Raw genomic sequence first — 11,643 nt, forward strand, 5'->3', positions numbered from 1 at the left:
TAGCACCTGTCAGGTTATCATCTGACTTAACTCCTGCCGGTGTTACCATCTGTCTTAACACCTGCTGGTTTACCACTCGCCGGTTTACCGTCTGTCTTAGCCATCTGTCCTAACTGTCTACCAGTTTACCATCAGCCGGTTTACCTAGTCCTAGTCGGGATATATCCCCGACATTAGCCCCCAGTTTAATTTGGATTTATCCATGTTAAACTGATCCTGAGCATCTTTAAGTCCTTGCCATTTCCTTCTTCTATAAAATCCGGGTCAATAGGCCAGCTTCATAATCAATTTGCTGACATTGGTTTGTCACAGATAAATATTGTGAAGAATAATTCATTTGACTTAGCTCCCAATGCTTAACAAAAATATTGGTCCTTGTAATACTCATCTGATCTTCAGCTGGTTTAAGAATGTAGACTTGCCGGTTTAACATTGCCAAGACTGCCGGTTTATAAGAACTGATAATTCTGTGTCATGATTGTTGCAGACACCAGGCCATCATGATTGGTGACGCCGGGCAACAATTGTTGGTGATGCCGGGTCAACCTGGTTAGCTCAAAATTGAAAATTGGAAGATATTTCTCTCTTATATCCATATTACCTGTAGCCCCCAAATCTTGAACAGAACAAAGTGATGATTTGAGACTTGTTTCCATATAATTACTGCCACTTTGAAGAAATCCATGTTGTTCATCTCAGTCACTAGTAAAAACTGAATACTCCATATTATGTAGCCCCCAAGTGTTGGGTTATCATGCTTGCAGCAACCTGGGACTTGAAATTGCCTTATGCTCATAAAAACTTCAACCAATGTAACCCCCAAGGGCCGGGTCATTATGCAATAATGAGCAGGGACTTTGTAAATATAATCATGGAAACTTTGAACAGCAACATGTAACCCCCATCGTGGGGCTTGAATCCACGTCCACAAGGTTAAGAGCCTTGTGCTTTACCAACTGAGCAGTGGACTCTTCAATATAATGGATAAAAAGCTTTATACTTTGAATTGTTAACAGGAACACTCTGTAGTCCCCAAGGGTCGGCTCATTATGATGTGATGAGTCGGGTCTTCGATAAGGTGAGCAAATAATGACTTTGCATTAGCCCCCAAGTGTCATGGTGCATGCTTGCAGTGGCATGAGACTTGCATATTTAATGTATTCTCAACTTGAATAATATAGCCCCCAAGTGCCGGGTTGTAAGCCTGCAGCGACTCGGGACTATTCCTTCAATTGTAGAATAAATCATATCCATTGATAATATGATAGCCATTGCGCTAAAGCGACTTTGAAAACCTTGATCATAATACTGGTTATTGATAACCATAATAAAATTCAGCCATGTTGGCTATTTGAAGATTTGAATAATATAATCCAATGATTTATGAGCGCATGATTCCAATGGCGCAATCCAAATATATACTGGCGACTTATAGTCCAAAGCCAGGCCAGGTTAATAAACACCGGATTATAAGTGATTATGTACTGACAACTTGTAGTTGAAAGTCGAGCCGGGTTAATGAACACCGGGTTAATTTGATGACTGATAGTCATGCCGGGTCAATAGACACAGGTTCAACATAAAATTTATCAAAAGAGAAAAATCTTGACAAATGCAAATAAAACCGTGTAGTCGAGGCTTTTCAAGGCTGCCAGGCCCAAATTCGAGGCTTTTCATGGGCTGCCAGGCCGCTGAGTTAAACCATTTTTGCAAAGCCTTTCAAGATGGGCCTCCAACTAACCAATCGTCATTTTAACTTTGACAAGTTCAGGGTCTGTGTAAGATTGACTTGTCAAACGTTCGGCGGGTCATGCCAGGATTACCTGGAAAGGAGTGGTTTGCTTGATGAAGGCAGGTTAACCCGGGGTTTTAGGTGAATACACCAGGCTTCCAAGCCGTGCTTGATAGCATATTACAAGGGTCCTTTCAAACTCTTTGTTGCATTGCACAAAGAGCCCCCAAGTAACTTTGTGAGTTGTGCTCTATGGGTGCCTATGTTTGAGCTGTGCATAGCAACAAGACTCTCTTTGGCCCCTTGGGTGTGATGCTCCCAAGCTTTATTGTGGTGTCATAGCCGGATTAATGGATAGGACTCCGATTTGCAAGCAGAAGCCCCCATGTGATATATTTCTGAGTTGTGCTCGCCGGGTTCCTATGTTTGAGTTGTGTTGTGCAACAAACTCTCTTTGGCCCCTTGTGATAATATTGTCTTGATAGCCGCCTCAAGAGGGTAGTAACGCCATCTTCTCTTTGGTGAATACACCTATGTTTGAATAGGAAACCCCCAAGTGATCATATTAAGATGAGCCCATAAAGCAAGATACCCATGTTTGAACCGTGCGTCAGGGCAGCAGGTCCTCTTCGGCAACCTTTAACTTTTTGCAAGAGATAAATTCTTCTTGAAGCGGTATTTTTAACCGGCTACCGAGAACTTCCAAGCTTTGTGGGAAATAACTTTTCCTTAAACCGGAATCCTTCTTTTTAAGCCGGAGATTTTCTGACGGCCTTTAAATTTGCACCATTATGGCGGTTTAGGGTCCTGCATTAGACAACTTTGCAAGCCAGAGTAATTGCTCTTTTAAAGAAAGCAAAATATAATATAAAAATATACTGGATGGATTTCACCTGATATGTCATGCCAGAAAATATCCACCACGGAATTGATGATCACGACGGTGAAGCTGACATCAATCACAGGCGGGTCGACCGTGGGAGCAGACAGATGAGACGGACGCGGCGTTTTAAATTGGTGCGGACGAGCAAGTTGTCCTCCATGTTGTAGGCTAACGAGGACACATGAACCGGCCACGAGGGTGGACGGGCGAGTCGTCCATGGCATTGTAAGACGGTGGTGACGGGCGAGTCGGCCGGCACATTGATATAAACTAGACCGCGACACGTGTGTCCGTGAAGCCGCATGGCAGCCGAATGTGCACCCACGGTACAACACCACCCCTTTTTCCTGTAACAGTCCACCTGCGTAAAAATATTACAAGCCAGAATGATCGTTCTTAATATGCTCATAAAATACCGAAGAAAGATATCACATGATGGTCTGTTGGGTAAAACGCCATATTCCAGCAATTCTAGACTTGTATTCTCGTTTCTCTGTTTGATGTGTCGCCCATAGGAATAATATATACTAATAGTGCACTGGTAGTTGGTCTCTTTTATGCTTTGTATTTTTCATATATGGTCTAATGCTTCACATAGGAGGACCCTCTTTTTCTCCCACATGAGGTGAATGAATCTCTTTTTTCAAACCCATATTTTGTGTTCTGATCCACATAGTGCTAATTGCCACACACTCAGTCGGCTGGATGCCCAATCTTCTCATGAAGTAAGTTGCTCTCTCCTCTGTTGCTTTTGCTAGGTCCTTGTGCATTGAATTTCTATATATAGAAAAAAGGTTTAGATGGCATTGACATAGGAACTGCCAGCCCATGTGATGACAGCGGTGCTGTGGGCGACTTGGGTTTCCATCCCTTTCTGCTTCCGTCTTTTCTGTCCTCGTGAAAGCAGCAGCAGGAGCACTCAAAGCCGGCCCATGACGACAGGCTCAGAGGTGAGGGCAGGGGCAGCTCAAAGTGACCGTTTGGAATGGAAGGAGATGCGCGAGGCATGGTCGCGGCTTAAGTGGCGTAAGCAAAGGCCCGGCGAGGCCGCGCAAGCTACAGCTTGACACAGATGTGGGCGACTCATAGGCAGTATCTGGATCTGGTGCCTCGTCGCGAGGCGAACCGACGGCGACGGGCAGTGTTGCAGCCTCAGTACTGGAGGCAGAGGCGAGCTGCTGGTTTGGAAGGCGTGATGCCAACAGAGGCAAGGTGCAACAACGATTTGGACCAGAAGTCGGCTAAGACGTAGCAGATGGCGCCTTGAATCCGGGCACGGTGCAATGCAACGATCGAGGTCGGACGACGAGGGTAGCTTGTAGGCCAGGCCATGGAGATGGCGTGGTGGCGTCAAGCGGCGGGTTGAAGCGACTCGGACCGCGGACGCGACTCAATGGGACTGCGGCGGCTTGGTCGTGGCCTGAACTAGCCAGGCGCAACGGCGGGTGACTCACGGTGCGGGCGGTTTAGAAACGGGACAGGCGCGGCTGTTCAACCGGCGGCGGGTTGGAGATGCATCGGCGGCTCGAGGCGTATGAAGAGGTGCAGCGATTGCCGCAGCGAGGGCGACGACAGCTTCTAGCCATGGTGAACCGGCGGAGAAACAAATGCATCAGGCAAAGGTGAGACAGGGCGGTTTAAGGAAACTCCCCGGGGCGGCGATTCAGCAATGGTACAGGCCGGCTTCTGAGGCTTCGAAACATGACAAAGGCGGATTAGTGGCGACTTGGTAATGCGGCAATAGCAGACTAACACAGAGATAGAACGCCAGAGGTTGGGCGCGCCTGTAGCTGAGTGCCGGCCGACGGCTCGTAAAGAGACGGCTTTCAGCGGCAACGGCCATGACGCCGTGGTGACTCAGTGTGGAGATCGCGGTTTAGCCGGCAGACAGTTTGTGGTGAAAACCACAGGGAGCCGAGGCAAAGCGCGATGGCACGTTGAGACCACGACGACGGCGACTCGTGGTAGAAATAGCGACTTGAAACCAAGGTAAACCGGTCCGGCATGGTCAGAGCAATTTTGGTTGACTTTGATCTCCGAAGCACACACGGGCTCGGACCTCCATCGGGATTAAGTTTTGCATGCAATAATCTTCACTTTTATGAAAAGTGCTGGTCTTGTAGCAGAACGGGTCACGGTTGACCGAAAACCCTGACTGTCTCGAACAGTTTGGAAACATATGACTTGATGGCGGCGCACCAGAAAATTGATCTCAGACCATGAATTCACCGGTCCTGCTCAAGGTTTACCACCGAGGCTACGAGGTGCACCCACGGCCACAACAGCTGAGGCAGTAGGCGCTCAAAGCGAGGGTGTGTGCCTCCACGACGGTTTAATAGAACCGGCCTTAGGCAGGCCAAACCGCAGTCACACGTATTGATGGCAGAAATAGCTCGGAGGCGTGCCGACGGTTCACCAGCGAAGGACGGTCAGCGCCGGCGACTCAACAAAGGACCGCAAGGGATGAGTACTTTCGACTCATGATTTTTTCCACTGCAATTGCCTGGTAACTTGAGTTGTAACTGGTGACGGGTGCTTCTTGATCCGGCAACCAAATATGTATTTAAAAAATCCTGCCAGCTCCGGTACAGATCGTTCCTTCTTGGATTGATACGGATTTGTATGACGCAGCATACAGCAGCTACCACAAAACTCCTCTCGACCTTGTCAACATGTCACTGTAGGCGAAAAAACTGATCTCATATTCGGACATGACGGATTATGTTACCTCGGCGATGCATAAAACGCCAAACCCTCATGCTGCTAGTTTCAAAACCAACAATTCTAATCGCAAACATTGAATATTTTGGCTCCACCAAAGACTATCTCATGTCGGCGGTTTATCACGGCGCGTGTATCTGACGCTGAACATGTAACCCTATAATCTTTGTCTCAATCTGCAAGTTGATGACGTAAATCTTCTTCGCCGGTTCTTTTCCATCCGGCACCTTGCGAACTTCTTCATCCCTGAAGAAATCTGTCGGGGATATACCCCGCGGTGTAAACCGGCCGGAAGTTAACCCGGCCGGACATGGCGGATTATTTGAGGTCCCGCTGGCACTTGGCGATATTCATCTGGTGACCCGCCCAAACCTGGCGATTTACCGGCAACCCGCCAGGACGCTGTAACTCACTGGTGACCCGGCGGACGGGTACGCGGAGCGACAAGACCCGGTGGACCGTCCGGCGGTTCATGAAGGCCGGTTCAACTATTGTGGGCCGGTTTAAGAGGAAAGGCATGAGGAATATTTACCTTACAAGGAGTTAAGACCAGGACTTGTATCCGGTTTGCATTAGAGATAGACTAGTGCTAATCCTAATAGGACTCCACATGTAACCCGCCCCTTCAACATATATAAGGAGGGGCAGGGCTCCCCAAAGAGGGACAAGCTAGAAGCTACAAGCAAGAAGAAACAATCTTAGGGCTAGACACAAAGAGGAGAGCCGGTTTACGGCGACCCCCTCGTGATGATAATGAGACCTAGCCTCAAACAACATGTAGGGTTTTTACCGGATGATGTTTCCCGGGGCCCGAAGCTGTCTAAATCCCTGTCTTGTGTTGCGTCTCTCGATCCCGCTCAACCCCTCTCAAGCTACCACATAGATGCGTTGGCCTCGCGACTAAGTCCTGACACTAAGGACATCTGACGTGACAATTCCACGACAGTTGGCGCCCACCATGGGGCTCGCGCACGGTGGTGTTGAGCTGTGGCGGAGCTTGAGAGTAATTCAAGACGGGGGCCATTAGTGAAAAGGAACCAAGTTAATAGGGAAGGAGGGGCTAATTTGTAGTTTAAACACTAACTAGGCTCATAATGTAGCCCGTTCTTCAATGGATGCAAAAAATAAGGGGGGGCATGGCCCCTGTTGGTCTACACTAAGCTCCGCCACTGGTGTTGAGTTCTTGAAGGGATCTCTCCTACGGATCGAGAAGCTCGTGGAACCGACGGGATTGCAAGAGAAATATTGATAGCATGTTGTGCGATTAAGGGGCAGTCAGATCACAAGTTGCCGAGACCGCGGTTTCCTGTCGCATCTATGCGCCAAATCCCGATGGTGTCTGTCGCTACTGCTAGTACTGTTTCCGAGTTGTAGAGCACCACGTCATCACATAAGATCAACAGGGTCTATACTTTTCGTGAGTTACATATTGTAGAGGAGGAGGGCGTGGAGTGACCAAGTCAACTACGACCCGGACATGGACGCAAGCGCCCTAGCTTCTGCCTGAGAACCGGCCTAGTGGCCATCCGTTCCGAGCCGCGGTGGTTTTCGCCTCTGACCAAGCCTCACTCCGTGTCAGTCCGCCTCTACCGATATGGCCGCAGGTGTGCTGCAAGTGACAAACCGCCGACCGCCTCGCCACTACTGCGTTTCCAAAGATCCAACCCACCGGCCGCTGCCGAACCATCGTTCCGGCAGCACTGTTTCAGCTAGGCCAAGTCGCCGGATCGCCCCGTTTTAAACGCCAAGTCTCTGCTACTGCTGGGTGCTGAAGCTGCCCTGGGTCGCCTTGAGCCGGCCGAGCCGCAAGCCGCCTTTGAGCTGTGACTGCGACCCTCGGCGCTGCCGTGCTGCATCGCCGGGTCGCCGTTGTTGCGGTCACGGCTGTGCCATAAACCGACGAGCCTTGCTGTTGCATCTGGGGGACAACAGCTTGACGAGAAGGCAAAGGCTGTGCGTGCTGATTTTCTACTACTACTACATGACCTTAATGGCCTGCTACTGTTGAGCAGTTGAAAACCACAGCAGCACACCGCAGTATGTTTAAGAATGCAAGGGCTTACAATGACAGTCTCCAAAAGCTCTTTTTGAGGAAGGGAACTCCTCTCACGGCAAAAAATACCAGTCAAACAGCCGTCCGTGCGTTTTTAATGGCTGGTTCAGAAGGGCCTCTTGATTATAATGGTCAAAGATTCTTAGAAGTCATCTACACACTCTATGTACGGATCAAAGGTCGTCCGAACAAATCACCAGGTGGGTGCAAGCCGCCGCCCCTGCGGTCCGATCTACATCAACGCGCCAGCCGATTCACACGTCTGTGTCGGCTTACAATGTGACGGGCGACTTATCCGTCCACCCTCGTGGCCGGCTCGGTGTTCGAGTGGCTTGCTGCTCCTGCGATTGACTCGCCCGACTGCACTGGCTTACGATGCCACGGCCGTTTCGCCCGTGATTAATTTCAGCTTCACCGCGGTGATCATCAACTCCGCGGTGGATAACTACTGGCCTGACGCATCAGGTGATATACATCCAAGTTTGTTTTTATTATCACATGTTGTTTTTGTCAAAGAACAAGTTTATCTTTGCCTTGGTCTGCAATATTGTTTATGCAGGGCAAATTATTTATGATAAAAATTGATATTATACTGCGGAGGTGGAGACACGCCAACATCTTTTGGCGCAGGTGGTCGTCATTACTCAACGGACTCTTGCACCGGCTTACAATGCCATGGCCGTCTCTCCCGATCGCACCGGCTTACAACGCCGTGGCCGTCTTTCGCGACCGCACCGGTTTACAATGCACTGGCCGTCTTTTATAACCACATCGGTTTACAACAAAGAGGACAACTTGCTCGTCCGCACCGGCTTACAACACCGCGGCCGACTCATCTATCCGTTCCCGTGGCCGACTCACCCGTCATTGATTTCAAACTTTACCGCAGTGATCATAAACTCTGCGACGGATTATTTCCGGCCTAGCACATCAGGTGAAATCTATCTAAAATATATTTTATTGGTACATATTATTTTTTGTCAAAGAGCAGTTTATCTTTGTCTTGGTCTGCAATACTGTTGATGCAGGACAATTGTTCACTACATCAAAACGACGTGGTTAACTCGCACGTCCGTGCCGGTTTACGACACCAGTACCGATTTCCCCGTCCTTGCCGGTTTACAATGCCGCGGCCGACTCATCTGTCGGAGCCGCCACTGATGATGCGATCGTCTCTGCTGTCCATTTCTCGCGGCCTGGTCTACATCGACATACCAGACCGCACCATCTGCATGAGTTGTTTATTGGATATGAGAAAGTCACAACTTGGGTAGCCCGGTTTTCTTTCAAATTGGAGGCAAATTATCGTCAACCGCCGTCTGCACTGGATGGCTCAATGGGCAGGCGCACAAGTCGCCGCCACTACAGTTCGGTTAACTTCAAATCGCCAGTTGGAAGGAACCATTGGCCGAGTTGCTGACACGGCTCATACGGGATCATTTATAACCCGCCGCAGTCACCTCCACCTTCTGTGGATTTGCATCGTGCTATCAACACCAATGATATACAAAGTTATGTCGCTTTATATCATGGTCAAATATGAAGAGTTTCAAGCCAACTCCTCGAGTCACCTTGAGACTCGGGGGCTACGATGACATGACTAAGCAAATCTTGCCAGCAAATTTAAGAACCCCAGGACGATGGAGGGAAAGATAACCCGGTCCCGGAGGCTACTGTTATTTGAAGGCCGTCAGAAAATTTCCGGCTTAGTAAGTATATGACAGTTACAAAATCCCGACTCAATGAGGAAGTTCCGAATCATCAGAAAGGATTCCGGTTTACAATCCGGCTCAAGGGAAGTCAGTCTCATTGAAGCTCTCAAATATCTGGTTTACAATCCGGTTTAACAATGTCCGGTTCAAAAAGGAATTAACTTCTCACAAATTTGAGTTTAAAGACTGTTAGAAAATTTCCGGCTGAAAATGAAGATTCCGGTTTAAAATCCGGGTCAAGGGAAAGATGTCTCCCACAAAGCTTTGAAGCTCTCAATATCCGGTTCAAGATCCCGGTTCAAGAAGAATTTATCTCTTGCAAAAAAGTTAAAAATTACCGAAGAGGACCTGCTGCCATGATGCGCGGTTCAAACATGGGTATCCTGCCTTATCGGCCTAACATATTATTGATCACATGGGGGCTTCTGCTTCATAAAGCGGGGTCTCTGTTCTTTTTTACATCATGCGTGGTTACATGGAGTGGCTCTGTTTTAAAGCAGCCTCCGGTTTACCCCTTGAAATTTGCTTTTCAAAAAAGCTTTGTGATATCACTTGGGGCCTTGGTCGTGTCCGAACCAATGCGACACCTTTTGATAGGCGATAGCCACCAGATCACTTGGGTACATGGTCAAGTCTGAACCAGTAACGCCTCTTGATCGGCCTAAGGCCACAGAATCACTTGGGGGCTTGGTCAAACCCGAACCATTGCCACGCCTTTTGATCGGCATAAATGCCACTGTTTCATTTGGGGACCTGGCTGACTTGAACCATTGTCACTCCTATTGGGGGCTTGGTCCTGTCCGACCGTGGTAACACCATCTGATCAGCTCAGTAAAGCATCTTTTTGCAAACGGTTTTATCATTGCCTTTGCTTTCATATTTTTTCATAACTGTTATTTGATTTTTGTTGCGTTTTTTAAACCGACATTGCTAATCCGTTTCAAACTGTCAATTACAAATTGGCGGAACACGGTCAATTATTAATCCGGAGACTATTTGCCCGGTTTGATCTTTTGATTTTATGTTACCATCTTATTATGGAGTAAACCGGCGTTCATTAACCCGGCTTGATTTTCAAATACAAGTTGTCAATACAGGATCAAGTTATAATCTGGAGACTATCAGCCCGGTCTGGTTTGACTACGAGTCGCCAGTATTATATATGGTTAAACCGGTGTTTATCACAACCCGGTACGGTTTATCATCAACCGGCACAGTATGAAAGGAGTTATCATTACTCAAAATTGGGTTTATCACTCTTACTACAAAAAGTTGGTAAAACCAGCAATGTGATTCAATATCACAGGTATGATATATTTCATACTTGATTATTCTTAAGTGCAACCTTGGTTATAAACCCATGTTATATGTTGGGCATTATGACACGTCCGGCGGTAAACCGCCAGGACACTTTAAACTTGTTGTATGCAGAAACAGGTTGAATAAAGCATGATTATAAATTATCCAGTGTTTATTAAACCGGCCTGGCTTTAAGACGATAAGTCGCCAGTATATGATGGGAAATTATCCGGTGTTTATTAAACCGGCCTGGCTTTGGACTATACGTCGCCATTATATATTTGGATTGCGCCATTGGAATCATGCGCTTATAAATCATTGGGTTATATTATTTAAATAGCCAAACTTGGCTGAATTTTCATTATGATACTGAACGAATAAGGTTTTCATACCGGATTATATTATCTTGAACAGCCAACATGGCTGGATTTTTATTATGGTTATCAATAACCAATATTATGATTGAGGTTTATAAAGTCGCTTCAGCACAATGGCTATTATTTTATCAATGGATATGATTTATTCTACAATGGAGGGAATAGTCCCGAGTCGCTGCAGGCTTACAACCCGGCACTTGGGGGCTACATTATTTCAGTTAAGATTATATCAAATATGCAAGTCTCATGTCGCTGCAAGCATGCACCATGACACTTGGGGGCTAATGCAAAGTAATTTTTTGCTCATATTATTGAAGACCCTACTCATCACATTATAATGAGTCGACCCTTGGGGGCTACTAATTGGTCATGTCAACAGTTGAAGGTACAAAAACTTTTTATTCATTATATTGAAGGGTCCATTGCTTAGTTGGTAAAGCACAAGGCTCTTAACCTTGTGGACATGGATTCAAGTCCCATGATGGGGGTTACATCATATGATGTTATTTTCATTGAAGTATATATTAAGTCCCAGCTCAATATTATCTTACTGAGCCGGCCCTTGGGGGCTACACATCATTGCTCAAATCTACATGATTGTACCTACAAAGTCCCTAATCATTATTGCATAATGACCCGGCCCTTGGGGGCTACACTGGTTGAAGTTTTTATGAGTATAAGACAATTACAAGTCCCAGGTTGCTGCAAGCATGACAACCCGACGCTTGGGGGCTACATAATATGGAGTATTCAGTTTTTACTAAGTGACTGGGATGAACAACATGGATTTCTTCTTAAGTGGCAGTATTTATATTGAAGCAAGTCTTAAGCAATCACTTTGTTCTGCTCAAGACTTGGGGGCTATA

Source organism: Triticum dicoccoides, chromosome 3B (genome assembly GCF_002162155.2).
Source record: "Triticum dicoccoides isolate Atlit2015 ecotype Zavitan chromosome 3B, WEW_v2.0, whole genome shotgun sequence".
In the NCBI taxonomy this organism is placed as follows: Eukaryota; Viridiplantae; Streptophyta; class Magnoliopsida; order Poales; family Poaceae; genus Triticum; species Triticum dicoccoides.